This window comes from Mercenaria mercenaria, chromosome 9, assembly GCF_021730395.1.
Source record: "Mercenaria mercenaria strain notata chromosome 9, MADL_Memer_1, whole genome shotgun sequence".
Taxonomy (NCBI): Eukaryota; Metazoa; Mollusca; class Bivalvia; order Venerida; family Veneridae; genus Mercenaria; species Mercenaria mercenaria.
Genome location: NC_069369.1, coordinates 76451624 through 76475036, shown reverse-complemented (window position 1 = coordinate 76475036; position 23413 = coordinate 76451624). Strand labels below are relative to the sequence as shown.

Genomic DNA, 23413 nt, shown 5'->3' with positions numbered 1-23413 from the left:
CTGACTGTCCTACCATAGAGTAGTTCAAATGGTGAGAATCCGGTACTTGCCTGTGGAACCTCTCGATATGCAAACAATACGGCTGACAAATATCTATCCCGTCTTTTGGGTTTTTCTTGACAAAATCTTTTTCAACATACTCTTTAAAATACCATTCATACGCTCACAGAAACCATTGCACTTTGGTTATACGGAGTTGTGAACATTTGTTTCAGACTGATCAGCCTACAAACTTCTTCCATCAGCTGTGAGGTAAACTGACTTCCCCTGTCACTCAAGATTTCGGATGGAAATCCTACTCTAGAAAATATATCTAGCAAAGCTTCAGCTACCCGTTCTGTCTCAATCCTAGTAATGCAACTGCCTCAGGATATCTTGTGGCATAGTCGACCACGGTAAGAATATACCGATTTCCTTTTTCTGAAAGGAGCAATAGGTCCCTATTAAATCCACAGCCACCCGATGAAATGGTGTCTCCATTATTGGCATATCTCCTAGAGGAACTTTTCTAACTTTTCCTTTGGAATCATTTTCTGACATATATCACACGACCTACAAAACCTTGTGACATCACTAGTTAACCCAGGCCAGTAAAAACTTGTTTGTATCCTATCAACTGTCTTTCTTATTGATAGGTGTCCTCCAACTATTGATTCATGAGCTAAAGACATAAACCCTCTTTCTGAATTGAGTGGAACTACTATTTGCTTTATCTCTTTGATAATACTGCCTTTCTTTTCTCGAAGGTTCTATACAATACATCCTTCTTGACTTCGTACATAATGTTAAACCACTTTCGTCTTCATTTTCTTCTGATGCGAGGCATAGGTCCACAGTTTTCCTAGGGTATTGTCTTCCTTCTGAGCTTTTTTAATTGGGCTCGACATCAAGTTCGTCCTGTTTAGGTTCTGTGACCTTCAAAGGTTTTATTGACTGTTTTTCTTTCTCAGCCTGTGCTCTCGTTACCCACAGCTGCAACAATATTTTCTTTTGATGGAGACTGTTTTTCCATCCCTACTACTCCAGTTAATGTCTGGTCTAATCAGTAGCCCCTTTGATATTTCCAATAACTAAATCGCAGATCAAAGTTTGTCAAAACCATGACTTCAACTTCTCCTGTATAATAGGTGTGTCAACTTGTATCTTTGCTGAAGGAACTATCCTTGTTCGTCCATCAATTGCAACCATAAGATACTTCTTATCTAACATTTGATTCTCTGATACGAAATCTTTCCTAACAGCTGCCAACTCCACAACCTGTATCTCTCAAAACTTGAACTTCTTTATCCCCTATATATCCTGTCTTCAACACCAAGTTTCTGTCACCGGTTGTTGAATCAATGGTACAGGTGCTTGCTATGACCGAAACAGATTGTCCATCTCCTAACTTAAGCCATCCATCTTCTATGTTGTCTTTTACCTTTCTGTCATCTAATGACACAGCTATGCATGAAGCTGACACTTTCCTGTCTTCATACTGTCTGTCTTTCTGGGCTTGGCCTTCCTTTCTCCAATCTATAGGTGTAGAAAACTTGCGTTCCATGCCTATTTCTCTGTCTTTCCTCATAGGATCCCCTACTAGCTAAAGCAGCACCGCTTATTTTTCTCTTGGATAGGTCTCTGCATTCTCTAGCTATATGACCTTCCTTGTGGCATACAAAACATACAGGCTTTTTAAAAGCTGGCCTTTCTCTTTGTTGGGGCTGAGAGGAAGGTGTCATACTTAGTCGTTGTGGTGGCCTATTGGATGAGGAATTATTTTTCATAACCCTGTTTGAGGTTATAGTACCACCATGTGCTTCAATGTATTGTTCTGCCAACTGTGTGATCTCAGCTCTCGACTTTGCAACTCTTTCCTTTAAGAATAAAGCAAGGTCTGTGGAACATGTTTGGATGAACTGTTCTCTGATCATAAGGTCTTTCAGCATTTCAAACGTATTGTCAACTTCTGCCATTTCTGTCCATCGACTGAAATACCTGTCCAGCCTTGCCATAAACTGAAAAACAGTTTTCCACCACGCTCTGGCTTCATTCCCTGAACTTCAATCTAAAACCTTCTTCTGTTAACTGATAACGCTTCAGAACTGCTTTCTTCAATGCAGTATAGTCGCTTGCCTTGGTCTGGAGGCATGCTTGTATATACGTCCAGGCCTTTTCCTGTTAATAATGAGCTGAGGCTCACAGCCCATGTCTCTTCTTTCCATCCTGGCTTTTTGCAAACCGCTCAAATCGCTCGAGGTATGCATCCATATCATCCTTACTTTCCTCGAACTTTGGTAGCCTTGGCCGCAATGTTTTACTGCTCAGGGCTCAGCAAACCCTTTATCAGTTCCTAGTGCTCCGGCATCAGCCTTTATTTTTAAGCATTTCCAACTCCTGTTTCCTTCAAAACTCGTTCTTTTTCCAAACGTTCCAATTCAAATAACCTTTTTTTCTCAGCCTGTTCTTCCTCATAAAAGCCGTAACTTTCTCGGCCTGCTCAAGCTCAAACAGTCGCTTCTTCTCGGCTTCTTGAGCCACAAACCTACGCTGTTCATCATCATAACGCCGTCTTTCCTCATCTCGTCTCAGCATACGCTCCTCGCGCTCAGTGTACTCCTTTTCTTTTCTATCCACATAATCGCTCAGCTCTGTACCTGAAAAGCCCATTCGTTCACCCATCGCTACCCATTTTTTTGTAGTCCATCTTGAAATCTTGAGCTGGAACTATCTATAAAACTCAAGTATATGTGACTCAGACTACCTTCTGTCACAGTGCTTTGTGGTACACCACCAGAACGTAAAAACCACTAGTCTCTGTACCTCCTTGGATATAGATCCCGGACGAGCCCCCAAATTGTCAGGATACTGGTTATATGACCCAGGGAAGTGCCTACGCCTTTAGTATCTTGAACAATGGTTTGGGTCCAATCGCTAAGGTGACTATGTCTTAGACTAGCTGACAAACGATGTAGATTGTCCTTTGTTAAAACGTAGAGCTGGTGAGACCAAATATCTCAAATATAGAATTTTCCTCTGGCTACCTTGCCTAAATGATTCGTGTACCAATGATTCGTAAATGATTTCTTATTATGAGCTAGACAATTTCAGGGATCAGGCAGATCACTAAATGTTTCAAACTAACAATCTTTAATTAAAAATGATTAGCTCAAACTCCTATAGGCTGGAGACTCTATACTTGACTGTCTTTTTGTTGAAGTTCCCGTCAGACAATGTCTTTGAATCAACAACATACGAGTCCTATCGCATAGATGCTCGGCCTCTGTCCTCTCAACTCTATATGAATGCCCTGATTCCTGGGTGCTCAGCGCCTATATGCTATCATATATAGCATTCAACTACCATATAGGTATATCCACGATGCCTTGGTTGTACTTCGCCAATAATGCTGAATCGTCTATAAGCTGGGAAACCCCCCTACTATCTCAGTAGATTACCAAACTCCGGTCTCTGTCTCAGCTTCCCGATGCTCAGCCTATAATGCTATGGTCTATAGCATTCAATTACCTTTAAGGTAAAACTCCTATGCGCTGGCCCTATAGCTCGAAACCTTATCGAAATTCTGCTACTCTTCTTTAGTCTACGAACTTCTATTTTTTCCTTTTAATAATTTATTTCCCCCCTGACAGTGTAGTTGCAATAACTTTCCTTATCAAGGTACTGGGATAAATTATTAGTTGAATCCTCGATGTGTCTTCTTCAACCGCTGGATACCGAATGAGCTCTCTATCATTCATCTACCTATTTATACCCCAGCAGACGTGCTATTTTTAGAACTTGTTTCTGATTGTCCAAATTTAAACATAACGTTTACAACGAGTACTTGCTCTATCAATATCTGGTTCCCTTTAACCTTTGTATATGGTATAATGTGCGAAGCTGGGACCCAGCTATCCATATAATGAACCCAAATCAACCATAAATGACCCAAATTCTATTAATTACAGCAATTCAATAAAAATTATAGCTATGGCAACATGATAAGGGAGTCAAGCACTATCTGTGCTTATGTGTTACGTTATCAATACATCAAACATACAAATTATTCTGACACCCCGTTTGTACTTGTTTATGTCTTATGTTTTAACATTTTGAATATTTCAAAGTTTATTATTTGATGTACTATTTCTTAAAGTGAGTAAGCCTAAGGGATTGTAATAAACTATAAGTTAGTTACAGATAACTGGTGGATCTTAGATTGTATATATTAGTTACAATTATGATATATGATCAATACAAAAGAACCATTGTTTTACTATATCAGGTTGATATTTAAGAATATGTTAAAGATATATCTATTTTCGATTATTAAGGTAGTAGACTGGTATTAGCATTCAGTAATTTCCATACGATTACATATTCTGGTTTTGCGTTTTGGCTTTCTTGTAAAACATAAAAGCATCTGGCTTTCCATTCATATCGGAGAATTTCCTCCATGGCTGCATCATACCAGAGATAAGAAAAATGGTACTAGTAGCTTCCTGGCTTGGCACTCAGCATTAAAAGGATAGTGCTAGGACTGATCAGCTTTGTGTCAGTATAATGTGACTAGGTGGGGTATCATGTCACATGCCTATGGCGTGATATTCCAGTGAGGCAGCACTATAAAGTTGGACGTTTTGCTCACTGCTACAGTGGACATTATTGTTTATATGACTGACAAGTTGTTGAAAAAGACGCTAAACCAGAACGTACTCGCATACCGGAGAATGCCAAAATAGCATACAGAGAATACGTGATCCAGCGGAAATTCCCGATTGTCATTATGCGTCCACTACCTTAAGTTACTTACTTACAAAAGTATATATTGTTATTATAGTGAATTATAAATATTAATTATTAATAATTATTGCTCAAGCGAGGACACTAATATTGTGCAGTTAAAACTGTGTTGTTTTTGGTAATAAATGTTTTATGTAAGAGATACATAATATTTGTCTTGTCTTGTAAATCCAATCCCATACAGAAGAATATCAGATTTCATTTATTAAAGTTGAGATTTCAAGATGGGTGTGTATAGATTTCAAGACACGTGCATGTGGATTTAATAATCTGTATATGTAGTTTTCAAGACACACACATATAGATTTAAAGATTTGTATGTGTAGATTTCAATCTAGTCAGTCAAATCTTTCTGAAGATTTTGATTGGTTGGCCACTTCATTTTTGACTGACCTTAATTTTGTTCCAGGTGAGCTATTAGTATAGGTGGATGTTCCAAAATCTGTCACCCTGCATTAACATCTTCACTTGAAAATCTCTGAAACTACTTGTCAGAATCACACCAAACTTGGTAAGTAGCATCCTGGCATAGACCTCTATCAAATTTATTCAAATGGTTCAGCTTGGCGCCTTTTAGGGGCTGCCAGAGCTAAATATAGAATCTCCTAAAAATAACTTTTTCTCAATACCTGCTTGATGAATCTTCATCAAACATGGCCTGTAGCATAACTATAAGGTCTTCTTTCAGATTTGGGCCCATTATGGTCCTTTTATGCCCCCACACATTTATGGGGGGTGTATATAGCGTTGCTGCTGTCTGTACGTACGTTCAGAAGTCTTTGTGTGTCCAACTTCTCCCACACTATTAGCCTGATTTGCTTGAAACTTTCACAGATGAACAAGCTTGATGTGTAGATGACCATTAAGAAAGGAATTTTTTCTGTGACTATATTTACTGCAGTTATGGTCCTTTAGTAGTTTTTGCCATATAGAATATAGAGAAAAATCTTTTGTGTCCAACTCCTCCCACACTATCAGCCTGATTTAAATCAAACCTTCACAGATGAACAAGCTTCATGTGTAGATGACCATACAGGAAGGATTTTTTTTCTGTGACTATTTTTACTTCAGTTATGGCCCTTTGATAGTTTTTTAGCTTGACTATTCAAAGAATAGTGTAGCTATTCTACTCACCCTGGCATCGGCGTCACAACTTGGTTGAAGTTTTGCATGCAAGTACATATGGCTATCATTTAAATGCATATAGCTTTGAAACTTATTTTTTCTTTTTAGCTCAGCTGTCACGAAGTGACAAGGTGAGCTATTGTGACCACTTGATGTCCGTCGTGCGTAGTGCGTCGTCCGTCAACAATTTCTAAAAAAATCTTCTTCTTGAAAACCACTAGGCGGAATTACACCAAACTTCACAGGAATGATCCTTGGGTGGCCCCCTTTCAAAATTGTTCAAAGAATTGAATTCCATGCAGAACTCTAGTTGCCATGGCAACCGAAAGGAAAAACTTTAAAAATCTTCTTGTCCAAAACCACAGGGCCTAGGGCTTTGATATCTGGTGTGTAGCATCATCTAGTGGTCCTCTACCAAGATTTTTCAAATTATCCCCCTAGGGTCAAATATGGCCCCGCCCCAGGGGTCACATGGTTTATATAGACTTTTATAGGGAATCATCATCATCATCATCATCATATCCTGTGTTTATTTGTCGACTGCTGCGGGTGTCCCAGTAACTAGGGTAGGCAGCAGTGGGCTAGATTGTTTAACACCCGTCTCCATGTTTTCCCTGTCATGTGGGTCAAAGCTGTCAAGGTGTAACCCTTCAAGTCCCGTTTGACACTTTCCAACCAGGTCTTTTTAGGTCTCCCCTCTTTGGAGTTGGTAGGGACATACTCAAGATTGAGTTGATGCATGAGATGCGCGAATGACATGGCATCCCCACCTCAGGCGTCTGGTACGAATAGCCTCTGTCACCCCCTGTAACCCCAGCTTGCAACAGTGCTGTAGGGTTTACGTCGTCATTGGGTTTGATGCCACAGATCCATCGGATCATTGACCTGCCCTTTTTCGACGGAGCCGCTGTAAATCTGGAGCAGAAGGCGCCCACGTTTTACTACCTGCAGTAAGGGCAGAACGGACACAGGCATTGAACACTTTCCACGAGTCTTGGGGATACATGCTTCGAAGTCAGAATGGCAGGAGTTTCTTGAACTTTCCCCAGGCAGTACAACATCTGGAAATGATGGCAAGTTCACAGCCTCCACCAGCACACAGCTGTCACCAAGATAGCAAAAAACTGGCTTCCACGTCAAGCAGAGTACCATCCACATCTACTTGAGTGACTGGCCCTACCATCATTGGCCTTGCCTGGCCAAAAGCATCTAGGCACTTTACGTATGATGGATTGGCGCTCAGTCTTCCAATGATGCCACTGCACTTCTTGTGAACCCATGTCTGGATTTGGGAAAACATTCGGTGGAGTTTACCCCAACATAACTCCGACAGCCCGCGAAAGGAAAAGCACCGGAGTCTCGTAGAAGATCCAGACCAGAGCCAGAGATCAAAAAATTTGGTCTTCTTCATGTTCACCTCAGCCCCTTGTCTTCCATACCATTCTTCCATCCCTTTCATTTTAAAGTGACACATTCCCCCCCAGTGAATCGGCATCACAGCTAGGTCTCTGCATACAGGAGCTCCAAAGGGCCCCACCTGTGCGGAACTCGCGTGCAGAGCCTCCAGTACGAGGATGAAAGTAGGGGACTGGGGACAGATCCCTGATGAACTCCAACTTCAACTCCAAACCCTCCTCGCTGTACTGCCTGTTGACTCGTACACGGCTTCTTACATCTGAGTACATACCCTGAATGACACGAACAGCTCATTCCTCAACACCCAGACTCCTCAGCGCCCTACAGAGGACTCCTTGGGACACGATCGAAGGCCTTCTCCAAGTCGACAAACGTGATATAAAGTGGCTTGTTTGCAGCTATGTACTTCTCCTGTAGCTGGCGTAGGATGAAGATAGCATTCTGTTGTACCTCGGCCTGGCACAAAGCCAAAAAAAAAAAGGGAAAACTTTGAAAATCTTCTTGTACAAAACCACATGGCCTAGGGCTTTGATATTTAGTATGAAGCATCATCTAGTGGTCCACTACCAAGATTTTTCAAATTATCCCCCTAGGTTCAAATATGGCCCCGCCCCGGGGGGTCACATGGTTTATATAGACTTATATAGGGAATACTTTGAAAATCTTCTTGTACAAAAACACATGGCCTAGGGCTTTGATATTTGGTATGTAGCATCATCTAGTGGTCTTCTACCAAGATTATTAAAATTATCCCCCTAGGGTCAAATATGGCCCCACCCTGGGGGTCCCAAGTTTTACATAGACTTATATAGGAAAAAATGTTTAAAAATCTTCTTGTCTGAAACCACAACAGTTAGACCTTTGATATTTGGTTTGTAGCATTGTCTTATGGTCCTCAACCAAAATTGTTCAAATTTTACCCCTTGGGTGAAAAGAGGCCCAGCCCTGGTGGTCCCAAGTTTTATATAGACTTACATAAGAAACAGCTTTAAAAATCTTCTTGTCTGAAACCAAACGACCTAGGCTTTTGATATTTGGTATGATGCATTGTCTAGTAGTCCTCTACCAAAATTGTTAAAATTATGCCCCTGGGGTTAAAAGAGGCCCCGCCCTGGGGTCATTTTAATGTTGTTAATGAGTTATATAGGAAAAACAAACTTAAAAAATCATTTGATCCTATTCCCAAGACTGTTTAAATAATAATTACCTGATGACCCCAAGTAAAATGATGTCACTTGACTGTGACCTTGACCTACTGACCTACTTTCTTGTTTTTTAAGATACAGCCTTGAAATTTTGATGACTTACACAGTTTTGCACACATATCGTAGAACTGAATTTCATTTAATGTGGCCTACTGACTTTCTTAATATTTTATCATCAGTTTGATGTTTCAAACATGTAGCTCATATTACTCAGGTGAGCGATCCAGGGTCATCATGACCCTCTTGTTCTAAAATCCTGGTTCAAGTTTTACATGCAGGTTACTATCTCCAAAACTAATGCAGATATTGAATTGAAACTTCACGTGTCTTTGGGGTCATAAAACCAGATGGTAGCATCAAGAACCATAACTCTGACCTGCATTTTGGCCAAATTATGCCTGCTTTTTGACTTAGAAAATCCTAGTTAAAGTTTCGCATGCAAGTATGTATAGCTATTACTTAAAGGCATATAGCTCTGAAACTAATTTTTATGCTCCCTTTTTTCGGGGGGGCATATAGATTTGCCCTTGTTCGTTCGTCCACAGTTCGTCCGTCCTTCCGAGAATATTGTGTCGCGCGTAGCTCCAAAAGTATTTGACGTAGAGTCACAAAACTTTACAGGAATGTTGGTCAGCATGTGTAGTTGTGCACCTGGGGTTTCACGCCCTGATTCATTCAGTCGTGTAGGAGTTATGGCCCCTGACTTTTTAAAAATTGGGCTTTTAATGTTGTGTCGCCTAGCTCCAAAAGTATTTGACCTAGAGTCGCAAAACTTTACAGGAATGTTGGTCAGCATTTGTATTTGTGCACCTGGGTTTTGCGTCCAGATTCATTCAGTTGTGTAGTAGTTATGGCCCCTGACTTAGTAAAAAATTGGACATTTTAATGTTGTGTCGCACGTAGCTCCGAAAGTATTGGACCTAGAGTCACCAAAGTTTACAGGAATGTTGGTCAGCATGTGCAGTTGTGCACCTGGGGTTTCACATCCGGATTCACTCAGTCGTGTAGAAGTTATGGTTCCTGACTTTGTTAAAATTTGGGCATTTTTAAAGTTGTGTCGCGCGTAGCCCCCAAAAGTATTTGACCTGAGTCACCAAAGTTTAAAGGAAGGGGGTCAGCATTTGCGGTTGTGCACCTGGAGTTTTGCGTCCGATTCATTCAGTATTGTAGGAGTTATGGCCCTGACCTAGGAAAACATTTGTGTCCTTTGTCATGTAGTGGGGGCATCTGTGTCCCATGGACACATTTCTAGTTTCTTTTCTAGGTCAGTTACCAACCTCATTAGGTCAAGTCCCATAACTCTGACATGTATTTTGGGCAAATTATGCCCCCTTTTGGACTTTGAAAACCCTGGTTAAAGCTTTGCATGCAAGTTACTATCTCCAAATCAAATGCAGATATTGAATTGAAACTTTACATGACTGTGTCTTCGGGGTTTATAAAGCTAGGTTATAGCATCAAGTCCCATAACTCTGACATACATTTGGCCAAATTATGTCCCCTGTGAACTTGGTTAAAGTTTTGCATGCAAGCTACTATCTCCAAAACTAATGCAGATACTGGATTGAAACTCTGATATTCTAACCTTTAGGGTAATATTTCTGCTTCTGGGACAATAATACGAATAGTCGAGCATTTGCTGTCTTACGAACAGATCTTGTTCTATATAGAATATAGAGAAAAAGCTTGTGTGTCCAACTCTTCCCATACTGTTAGCCTGATTTGCTTGAAACTTTCACAGATTGATGTGCAGATGTATGCTAATGAACATGAAGGAAGGAATATTTTTTGTGAATATTTTTACTGCAGTTTCGGTCCTTTTTGCTATATAGAGGATGGCACAGTAAGTAGGGGCATCCATGTCCTATGGACACAATTTCTAGTTTCTCAATCATTTGAAATTCATGAATTTTGTCCCCACATAATAACCAGTTTGGTCAAAACCTTGAAACGTGATATCCACAAAATTAAACAATTCTAAAGAATATGATGTTGCATCTATTTCCAGTTTATTTCACCAAGCAAATGATGGTAATCTAAAATCAATGATAGCCACATTAGCTTTCCTGACTGTTAAGCACTTAGGCAACTTGTGTGTATTATGTCAGTAATTTGTGCTGTATGAAGCAGATATCATGCAAGCTCACAATCAAGCAAATTCTTTGCCACTGGCAGATTTCTCTAGACATTTACATCATGGCTGTGCCTTCACAATTTTTGCGCCTCATAAATTTTGGGTGGGGCAGGGGCACTTCGATTTGATTTGCCTTTGTCCATACATCTGTCTATGCATCTGTCCACGGGTCCATCCGAATTTGTGTCACACATACCGCGTAAAGTACCTCAACATTAAGTCCAAAAAATGCAAAAGAGGCCACCATTTCATACCTATATTTCAATAATTTCCAGGGGGAGACTCCCTAACCCCTTTACTTGAATGGATGGCCTCCTCCCATACCTTTCCCTCTTTGGCGTTATTGCCTCACTGATAATATGTGCCTTTGTTTTAAACTGGTGCCTCCCCAATCAAATATTTCTGGGTTCGAGCCTGCAGGGTCAAACACTGAAGCCTTGAATTCCTATCTGATCTAATTATTATGGCTTATTATGTAGCATGTGTAAGAGGTTTATGTTATCTAGATAACACAAAGAATTCACACACCAACTGTGCTGGCACAGGGTCAAGGTTATAACTGAAGGTCAAACGTTTAAGCTTGGATTCCTGTTTGGTCCTTATTTTCTAAACCTGGACATGGGAAACTTTATTTCATCTTGTGGCTTTGAGATAAACTGAAGAATTCATGAATATTTTCAAAAATATATTTTTCTCAATTTTATCTCATAACCGTAATTAAGATAAACTGAAAGAAAATATTGTTAGAAATATAATTTGTGTCAATTTATCTCATAGGCACAAGTTAAAATGATGTAAATTATTGTTTTAAAAATATTTTCTTTCAGTTTGACTCGTGGAGATATTATTAAAATGACGTAAATTGTTGCTGTTGATTTAAAAAAAAAAAAAATCAGTCTCCCTGGTAGCCATGAGATAAGATTGAGAAAAATATATTTTGAAAATAAATTTCTCCAGTTATCTTGTGGCCAGGAGGTAAAATAAAATTTTCTAATGACCCCTCTATGCTTCCACAAAAAACAACAAATAAAAGATCATCTATTTTAATTTGTTATAATTATTCAACTTTCAAACCTTTTTGGTACGCAAAATTTATGTAAGAAAAATTTCTGATTGCAAGTTGAATGTTTACTGTATTTATTGGCAGCACCCTCAGATTATTCTTGTCAATTTAACAGCAAAATCTGCAGTTCAAAATGTATTGAGCTTTGAGACTGTCTGCATACAAAATAAAAGTTTTTTTCATTTTTTTCTAACGTTTAATCTGGTAGGTATAATCAGTTTGAGAGATGTTACAGAGTCAAATAAGGTTAAAAAGTGGTATGGGACTTTCATTTTTACTTTCAAAATTTACGAAAACACAAATATATACAAATTCTATGGGGTCTTTAAGCCTAATGCTACTAGAGTCACTCACATCTATCCATTCATCAGTTAGTTCTTAAGAGATTGGTCAGTATTCACTTATGGAGGCATATCTTCAAAACTGTACAATGAATTTCTATAAAAATGCATATAAATATTTTTTGTTCTTTTCACCATCATAATCTTGCACCAATAAGGTCACTAGATCCAAGGTCAAGGTCATGCTTGGGAGACAATGGTCAAATACCTTAACTTCATATCTGCTCCATACCTTCTACACTGATGGAAAGATTTTTTTCGAGCCCGCTTGCAGAAGTGAAGACATAGTTGTCCAAATGGCTGTTTGTTGTACGTGCATATGTGCGTCCGTCCGGATTTGTTTCTCTGGACAATAACTTTGACATGCATGAAGCAATCTTGTTTATATTTGGCATGAATGTTAACTTCAGTGAGACGGAGTGTCATGCGCAAACTCCAGGTTTCTATCTCAAAAGTCAAGGTCACAGTAGAGGTCAAAGGTCATTTCAGATCATGTCCGGCCCATAACTTTGACGTGCATGGAGCAATCCTGTTATCCCCCGACGAAAGTTGGAGGGATATAGTTTTGGCGTCGTCTGTCCGTCCGTCCGTCTTTCCGTCCGTCCGTCTGTCCGTCCTTCCGTCTTTCCGTCCGTCCGTCCGTCCGGAGCCATATCTAGGAAATGGTTGGGAATATTTATTTAAAACTTCATGTACATGTTCACCACAATGAGTTCTTGTGGCCCATCAGTTTCAGTCAGATTGTCAAGTAACACCCGAGTTATGGCCCTTAGAAGTTTCTAGTGTTAACTATATAGGAACTATAAATATGGCAATTTCTGCATCATAACTTTTGATATTTTGACCTAGAACTATGAAACTTAAACAGAATTTAGATCACCATAATGTGGTTGTGTACACACAATTTCATTTGGGTTTATTTGTAAATTAAGAGTTATTGCCCTTTAATTGTATAAAAAAACCACACATTTGTACGTAACAAACTTACCATTTGGTACAATTCATTAAATTTCTTTCATTCTTTTCCATGAACATTTATTGTAAACATGTGAAGTTGTGTACCCACACTGGTCCACCACCTTACCTTGATCACACACCGCCCCCCCCCCCCCCCCCCCCCCCCCCCCCCAAAAAAAAAAATTAAAAAGTAAAAAAAAATCATTCCTTATTTTAGATTTTTTTCAAACAAACTTCATATACATGTTCATCACTGTGAGGTTATGGGGCCCATCAAGTTTCAGACATATTGCCCAAATAACACCAGAGTTATGGCCCTTAGAAGTTTCTAGTGTTAACTATGTAGGGTACTATAGATCTATAGATGTGGCAATTTCTGCATCATAACTTTTGATATATTTGACCTAGAACTTTGAAACTTTAACAGAATTTAGAGCACTATAATGTGGTTGTGCACAGACAATTTTGTACGGATTTCTTTTGTAACTTCAGAGTTATTGCCCTTTAATTGTCTAAAAATCCACATATTTGTACATAATAAACTTACCATTTGGCAGAATTTCATTAAATTTCTTTCATTCTTTCCTGTGAACATTTATTTGCGAACCCACACCAGGTCACCCACTTGCCTTGGTCACACCCCCCCCCCCCCCCCAACCCCCCCCCCCCCCCCCCCCCCCCCCCCAAAAAAAAAAAATATAATTTTTTCATTTCTTATTTTAGATTTTTTTCAAACCTTCCAAGTTGAACCATTCCCCCACCTCACTTCTCCACCCAGTCATGCCCACAACTGATCATGCATCTTCTGCCACCCCGCGCCCCCCCCCCCCCCCCCCCCCCCCGACTTCACCTTTTTTTTTTTTTTTTTTTTTTTTCATTTTTGATTTTCAATCAATATTTATAATCAACATGTGAAATTTTGTTTCCCCGTTCCTCTGCACCCCCACCCCCTAAAATAATAAATATATCTATATATATACATATATATATTTCCATTCCTTTTTTTTTTTTTTTTTTTTTTTTAAAATGTTCAAACCTTCAGCATTACATGTTATGTTATGACTGCACAAACCTTGCCCTCAGCCATGTTCAAGATATCTTACCTGTGTTCTCTCAAGGACATCTGCTCTTTTAAGTTCAAATGTACATGTTAAACAGCAACACTTGGTGCCAAACCACTCAAAGACAACATTTCGTTCCAGTTAAACTTCAAGCTCACATTTCAATTAACTGCATTTAATTTTAAAAGCTAAGCTTATTACAGTAAGCATATCCCATTCAAAATAAATTCTTTAGTCAGGATCAAAGTATCATACATTTATTATATACTCTTTAATTAAACATTTGTTTTCTGTTCAATTGATTTTGACTAATGAAATTATTTGCTTCTTATTAACATCCTTAACTTTTTGCCGGATATATCTTTTTGCCATTCCTCACCACAAACCCTTTCGGCGGGGGATACCAATTCATCGAATTTGCTTGTTTTGATTAAAATCCATCTGAGAACAATCTAGGACTGGAATTATATAAGCATTTATACACTTTTACGTCCGTAAAAAGTAGCGCACCAAAAAATTTTGGATTGATTTTTTCTAATGGGGCGCAATTAGCCAAAAACGTTCTGAAAATATACGAGCGGCAAATCTGATGAACAACTTTTTAATTTGCTGTGTACTCGTCAAAATAGTACGCGGCATGTACGCGGCATGCGGTGTATGTAAAATGTACTCCTCTGGCGTACTACTGTGTTCGCGGCATATACACAGCAAATACGCAGCATGTACGCCACAGAGGCTTGCTTCTGTAAGGGCTGTCCGCAATTTTCGTGTCCGGTCCATATCTTTGTCATCGATGGATGGATTTTCAAATAACTTGGCATGAATGTGTACCACAGTAAGACGACGTGTCGCGCGCAAGACCCAGGTCTGTAGCTCAAAGGTCAAGGTCACACTTAGACTTTAAAGGATAGTGCATTGATGGGCGTGTCCGGTCCATATCTTTGTCATCCATGGATGGATTTCAAATAACTTGGCATGAATGTGTACCACAGTAAGATGATGTGTCGCGCGCTAGACCCAGGTCTGTAGCTCAAAGGTCAAGGTCACACTTAGACGTTAAAGGATAGTGCATTGATGGGCGTGTCCAGTCCATATCTTTGTCATCCATGGATGGATTTTCAAATAACTTGGCATGAATGTGTACCACAGTAAGACGATGTGTCGTGCACAAGACCCAGGTCCGTAGCTCAAAGGTCAAGGTCACACTTAGACGTTAAAGGTCATTTTTCATGATAGTGCATTGATGGGCATGTCGGGTCCATATCTTTGTCATTCATGCATAGATTTTAAAATAACTACGCATGAATGTGTGACACAGTAAAACGACATGTCGCGCGCAAGACCCAGCTCCGTAGGTCAAAGGTCCTAAACTCTAACATCGGCCATAACTATTCATTCAAAGTGCCATCGGGGGCATGTGTCATCCTATGGAGACAGCTCTTGTTAGCTCGACTATTCGAAGAACAGTCTAGCTATTCTACTCACCCTGGCGTCGGCGTCGGCGGCACACCTTGGTTAAGTTTTTGCATGCAAGTACATACAGCTATCATTTAAAGGCATATAGCTTTGAAACTTATTTATTCTTTTTCTAGGTCAATTACCAGCCTCACTGGGTCAAGTTCCATAACTCTAACATGTATTTTGAGCAAATTATGCCCCCTTTTGGACTTAGAAAATTCTGGTTAAAGTTTTACATGCAAGTTACTATCTCCAAAACTAATGCAGATATTGAATTGAAACTTCACATGTGTCTTTGGGGTTATAAAACTAGTTGATAGCACCAAGTCCCATAACTCTGACTTTCATTTTGGCCAAATTATGCCCCCTTTTGGACTTAGAAAATTCTGGTTAAAGTTTTGCGTGCAAGTACATACAGCTATTACTAAAAGGCATATAGATTTGAAACTTATTTTTCCTTTTTATACGCCCGTTTGAAAAACGGGACGTATTATGGGAACGCCCCTGGCGGGCGGGCGGGCGGCGTCCACAGACTTTGTCCGGAGCATATCTTCTACATGCATGAAGGGATTTTGATGAAACTTGGCACAGTTGTTCACCATCATGAGACGGAGTGTCATGCGCAAAAACCAGGTCCCTAGGTCTAAGGTCAAGGTCACACTTAGAGGTCAAAGGTCAAATTCAAGAATGACTTTGTCCAGAGCATATCTTCTTCATGCATGGAGGGATTTTGATGAAAGTTGGCACAATTTTTCATCATCATGAGACGGAGTGTCATGCGCAAGAACCAGGTCCCTAGGTCTAAGGTCAAGGTCACACTTAGAGGTCAAAGGATACAAGAAAGAAAACTTTGTCCGGAGAATATCTTCTTCATGCATAGAGGGATTTTGATATAACTTGGCACAAATGTTCACCACCACGAGGCGGAGTGTCATGCGCAAGAACCAGGTCCCTAGGTCTAAGGTCAAGGTCACACTTAGAGGTCAACGGATACAAGAATGAAAACCTTGTCCGGAGCATTTCTTCTTCATGCGTGGAGGGATTTTGATATAACTTTGCACAAATGTTCACCACCACGAGGCGGAGTGTCATGCGCAAGAACCAGGTCCCTAGGTCAAAGGTCAAGGTCACACTTAGAAGCCAAAGGTCAGATACAAGAATGACTTTGTCTGAAGCATTTCTTCTTCATGCATGAAGGGATTTTGATGTAACTTGGCACAATTATACACCATCATGAGATGAAGTGTCATGCGCAGTTCCCTTCTTTAGAATTACTTCCCTTTGTTGTTACTGTAAATAGCTTATATTGTAACTTTTTCATTACTAGTCGTAGGGAAAAATCGAGACCACTTTTCTGTAGTACAACATGCATGCTACATCCAATTATGAGGTGTATTTTGACCAATCTCTACCTGTTAAAGATTTTTGTGTGGACTTACAATTTTTTTTTGGATTTTTTTTTTTTTTTAAGATTATCTTCCCTTAGTTGTTACTATAAATAACTTATATTGTAACTTTTTTATAATTGTCCGTAGGGAAAAAACAAGACCACTTTTCTGTGGTACAACATAGATGTTACTTTCAAATTTTAGGTGTATTTTAATGTATCTCTACCTGGTAAGGAGTTTTTTTGTGGACTTAGAAAAACAAATGACTTACAATGATTACTAAACAACCACAAAATTAAAATTCCATTTGCAAATACAGGTGCTAGAGTAAAGAAATTTGCTGTGACGGGCGTATATTGTGACATTCTGGCACTCTTGTTCTAGATCAATTACCTACCTCACTGGGTCAAGTCCCATAACTCTGACATGTATTTGGCCAAATTATGCCCCCTGTTGGACGTAGAAAATCCTGGTTAAAGTTTTACATGCAAGTAACTATCTCCAAAACTACTACAGATATTAACCTGTGTCTTCAGGGTTATAAAACTAGTTGATAGCACCAAGTCCCATAACTCTGACTTGTATTTTGGGCAAATTATGCCCCCTTTTGGACTTAGAAAATCCTGGTTAAAGTTTTGCGTGCAAGTACATACAGCTATTACCAAAAGGCATATAGCTTTGAAACTTATTTATTCTTTTTCTAGGTCAATTACCAACCTCACTGGGTCAAGTTTCATAACTCTTAACATGTATTTTGAGCAAATTATGCCCCCTTTTGGACTTAGAAAATTCTGGTTAAAGTTTTACATGCAAGTTACTATCCCCAAAACTAATGCAGATATTGAATTGAAACTTAACATGTTTCTTCGGGGTTATAAAACTAGTTGATAGCATCAAGTCCCATAACTCTGATATGTCCCCTTTTGAACTTAAAACTCTTTTGATATTTAACATTTTGGGTAATAATTTCCAGCTTCTGTGACAATATTTCGAATAGTCGAGCTTGGCTATCTTATGGACAGCTCTTGTTTGATAATTACTCAAGTATTGTAAGATATATAATTTGGTGGCTCTTTTAGAACATTCTGTAGCCAGGGTCTGTGAAGTAACAATCCTGTTTAGATTTCAACTATATAATTTTGTGTCTTTTTGTTGGGTTTAAGGTCACACCAACACAAATATAGGTCATATCGATGGCACAAATATAGGTCATAATATTATGGTAACTTTCCAGCTATTGATGGTGGAGGAAGACCTAAGGGACCCCTTTTATTATTACACCACGGGCAGGAACCACCAACCTTATGTAATCCAGCTGGATGGTTTCCTCGAATGAAAAATTCAACACTCCAAGTGAGGCTTAAACCCACATTGGTTTTATGTCTAGTCACCACTAGACACCCATATGAATGACTCCTTACTGAGGATGGTGCAAGAATCATGTTCCAGTTTCCACATGCTTCCCCATTTTGATATCAGGCATTCTCATCAGATCTAGGTTTAAAGTGTCATTTGAAAGACTGATCTTAGATGGAGCTGCAAGGGCTCAAAATCCTCCATTACCATGGCAACACTGATATGCAACTGCAATGTATTCCAATTATATGCAAGAAAATGTCTTTAAATACTTACTTAAGAATATCTGTACAGGTAAGTATCTGGTTTAGTTGAGGTATTAAGTTTCCTAACCCTTTGTCTACAAAATCTATTGATAAGGGTAAAGATACTTTTGAACCAGCAAATGTTTATAATAGCGTATTATCTTTGCTTAGAGATTCAACTGATTACTGTGTAAGCCTTAAAATGACGGACATACATTAATGAACAATTTATGGTAGTCCAAACTCTTCCCTTACTTTAATGGATGGATTATGGACCTACATTTACATATTGAATGTTATAGAACACTTTGGTTTAACCTTCAGTGATGCCATTTATGATAAATAAAGGTATAAAGTTGATTATTTACAAAGCATGAACAATTTTAGCTACCCATTGTTTCAGTATGATGGAAGAAATGGTAGAGAAGTATAGTATTTATTAACATTAAAAATTCTAAATTTTGTATCAAAAATTTGATTGGATGCAAAAAAAGATTTAAGTCTTCCAAAAAATAACATTATATTTGGATTTTCATAGTCAAGTAATATATTCTATTCTGTTGAAATGAATGAAAGTTTTTATATTTGAATTTTGATAGTCTAGAAATACATTAGGTAATGGAATTCAGATTTTCATAGTTTTTGGATATAATATACTGCTGAGATGCATAAAGGTATTTATATTTGGATTTTCATAGTTTTTGGATAATATACTGCTGAGATGCATAAAGGTATTTATATTTGGATTTTCATAGTTTTTGGATATAATCGACTGCTGAGATGCATGAACATATTTTATTTGGGTTTTTGTACATTCATGAATATATGGTAAAACAATTAATGATTTCATCCAACGAAAGACTTAAAAACTAAATTAAATCAAAGTTTATATAAAATAACTGTAAAAAATGTGTAATACTAAACAAAGATTGTGTAATTTTACAGAAGCTAAGGTAAAATTTCCATAACTTTAGCAACCATTTTCTGTTGCATTTCATAAGGCATTATTCACTTACTGACACTTGATACGTTTCCTTATTATACCTGTATTAATAAAAAATATAATAAAAGTAAAAAATCTAAAGGCACATTTGAATTTTGAGAGTTTCCTTCTGACAGAATTTTCTGAAATTTTGCTCCTTTGTTGACTTTGACAAATAAATTAAAATAACCAATAAAAAGTTTCTATAAATCACTGACAGAATTTATCTCTACACTAACAAAGCAGATTTGAAGAGAATTAAAATCATTATGAGGTCAAAACAATAAGCTGAAAATGATTTAGTACTATTTTTAGCTCGACTATACGAAGTATAAGGAGAGCTATCCTACTCGACCCAGCCGTGGCGTCTTTCCGCATCCCCACCTTGGTTAAAGTTTTTTTTACACTTTCTCTTTTTTTCAACTTATCTCTGTAATTACTTGATGGATTTGATTCAAACTTGAAATACTTATTCCCCATCATCATCCACATCATCTGACATAAGGGCCATAAGTCTTGCACCAATATTTCATGAATTATCCCCCCTTTTCACTTAGATTTTCAGGTTAAAGTTTTGATGCACTTTCACTCTATCTCTGTTATTACTGAATGGATTTGATTCAGACTTAAAATAGTTGTTCAACATCATCACCCACATCATGTGACACAAGGTGCATAACTCTGGCACCATTTTTTCATGAATTATTCCCCCTTTTTACTTAGAATTTAAGGTTAAAGTTTTGGTGCACTTTCACTCTACCTTTGTTATTACTGAATGGATTTGATTCAAACTTAAAATAGTTGTTCAGCATCATCACCCACATCATATGACACAGAATACATAACTCTGGCACAATTTTTCATGAATTATTCCCATTTTTACTTAGAATTTCAGGTTAAAGTTTTATGCACTTTCACTCTATCTCTGTTATTACTGAATGGATCTGATTCAAACTTAAACAATTGTTCAACATCATTACCCTTATCATATGACACAAGGTGCCAATCTTTCATGAATTATTTCCCCTTTTTGCTTAGAATTTTAGGTTAAGGTTACGAAGAAGGCCTTGAGAAACAAAAATCAAACAACACCAAATCATAGAAAGAAAGATTTGTTTGACATGAAAATTGAACAGCATGTAAAAGATGTATATTACTTTATGAAACAAGTGTCAGTATACTGATATAAACATTGAATTCCAGAAAATGACTGCCTATAGGAGCCCCACTTTCGGACAGTCAAACCACTTTAAAAACTCACCATTTTCAAAGAACTGTTACACATGTTCGTTTTGAGGCATTTGCAATAGCGTGCGAGTGGTGAAATTTCACATAACAAGGTGGAACACAGTTTTCAGCAATTGTTTATCTTTATTTATTTACAAATGGCATTCATTTTCAAAGGGAAACGACTGTTTCTCGACAATTACTTAAAATAATCGGAAAAAGTTTTCTCCCTTTGAAAATGAATACCATTTGTACCTAAAGTATTCCGAAAAAGTTGTCTCCCTTTGAAAATGAATGCCATTTGTAAAGAAATAAAGTTAAACCATTGCTGAAAACTGTCTTCCACCTTATTATGCGAAATTTCACCACTTGCACGCTATTGCAAATGCATCAAAACAAACATGTGTAACAGTTCTTTAAAAATGGTGAGTTTTTAAAGGCGTTTAACTGTCCGGAAATGGAGCCCCTTTAGGCTGTCCTTTTCCGGAATTCAATGTTTATATCAGTATACTGACACTTGTTTCATAAAGTAATATACATGTTTTATATGCTGTTCAATTTTCATGTCAAACAACTCTTTCTTTCTATGATTTAGTGTTGTTTGAGTTTGTTTCTCAAGGCCTGATTCTCATCCTTAAAGTTTTGATGCACTTTCACTCTGTCTCTGTTATTACTGAATGGATTTGATTTAAACTTAAAATAGTTGTTCAACATCATCGCCCACACCATATGATGCAAGGTGCATAACTCTTGCACCAATTTTTCATTAATTATTCCCCCTTTTTACTCAGAATTTTAGGTTAAAGTTTTGATGCACTTTCACTCTGTCTCTGTTATTATTGAATGGATTTGATTAAAACTTAAAATTGTTGTTCAACATCATCACCCACACCATATGACACAAGGTGCATAACTCTGGCACCAATATTTAATGAATTATGCCCCTTTTTGCTTAGGATATACTTATATAGTGTTTTGATACATTTTATCTTTACCTCTCTTATTACTTTAAGTTTATATTTTTGACATAGACTCAGGCTATTGTGCAATATCTTCATCCACAATTGGAGTCATTATAACACTCCAGTGACAGCTCTAGTTTCCTCAGATGTGCCCAGTTTCACTATCCAGCATCGAAATAGTCAAGCGCGCTGTCTCCTGTGACAGCTCTTGTTTTATTATCATGTAGGAGAAGTTGATCACATGACTTTTTTTCAGTGAAAAATACCTAATTTTACACATTATATTCTTTGTTTAAAATATGTGTAGACAAAATTTGTTAGCAGTTTATTCCTAGATCCAGACCCCGTGTTCACAAAACATTTTTCGGTCTCAGCTGAGTTTGAGTTTGAAATTTTGATGTTAATTTAACTAAAACTTCAAGGTTAAATTCCAACTGAGACTGACCAGTGACCATCAAAAAATAGTTATTAACTTAAAATTTAGTTTTAATCGTGCTATTTAGACATAAATGACAAATAAAGTTTCATTATCAAACTCAGCTGAGACTGAAAATATTTTGTGAACACGGCGCCAGAACACAGCAATATTTCAAAATGTTTAGATATAATGATAGGTCACACTGTTCTTTTTGGAAACACAATTTTTTTTTCAACCTTCTAAATTTGACAAAAACTTCTTTTTACTGTGCCTTCTTGATATTAGTCTTAAGGTTTGGTGTAGTATCAAACAGTCCACCTGAAAACAAGTGACATTATCCAATACTACCAATCTGACTTAAGTACTTGATCTTCTAAACGAAGATCTGAGAACGACCCATTCACATACGTCTTCTGTATATTTTGGATTTCCAGTATAGCTATTTTTATTTTAACCAATCAGACGACTTGTTCTAAAAGTCAAAGAGTAAGAAAATGTGCGTTCATTCCAGGATTCGAACCCGCGACCCCTCGCTTACAAAGCAAACGGGCTACCGACTGAGCTAACCGGCTATCTGACACATTACGACATAAGAATTGTAAATATCAAAAGTCAAGGCTACAGGTAGATTTGCAAAATGTTGTAAGCTAAGCACTGGTTGGCTAGCGAAAGGGCTGTCAGAACGAGGCTATGAATAGGTCGTTCTCAGATCCTATGCGTAGCGTAATAGGATATGTACTTTAGTCAGATTGCAATACTACTAAACCCTTAGCCTGTAAAATTTCTAAAATGGAATGGTCCATAATTCAATTTGGACAGTACTATTTATCATTTGAAGGGGTGTTCAATGAAAATTTACTAACTGGATAGCAAATAGGACGTGCAGGCTGATCTTGGTCTGCAATGGTCGCAAAGGCAAAATCACTTGCCGCCAGCAAGCTGAAAATTAATGAAACATGGTATCTCCAAAAGTTTCTGATAAAAGGGTCAAGTCTGTAAAATTTTGAATTACCGTACTATTTTTGTTGAGCCCGCTTGCGGAAGCGAAGACATAGTTGTCCAAATGGCTGTTCGGTGTATGTCCGTGCGTCCATCCGTCCGTCCGGATTTGTTTGTCCGGACCATAACTTTGAAATGCATGAAGCAATCTTGTTTATATTTGGCATGAATGTTAACCTCAGTGAGACGGAGTGTCATGCGCAAATCCCAGGTTCCTATCTTAAAGGTCAAGGTCACACTTACAGGACAAAGGTCAAATTCAAAAATGACTTTGTCCGGAGCATTTCTTCTTCA

At 38.0% G+C, this 23413-nt stretch overlaps 1 protein-coding gene across 2 annotated transcripts in view; it reads left to right on the top strand.

Moving 5' to 3' along the window:
• The first annotated feature begins 18759 nt into the window (after positions 1-18759).
• Positions 18760-23413, top strand: part of LOC123547512 (uncharacterized) — a 38550-nt gene continuing 33896 nt past the window's right edge. Inside the window, exon 1 of one of the 2 annotated variants that reach the window (XM_045334676.2) lies at positions 18760-18879. The gene's annotated coding sequence lies outside the window, so the exon portion shown is untranslated. The remainder of the gene's footprint in view (positions 18880-23413) is intronic. The other variant, XM_045334685.2, reaches the window with a different exon arrangement.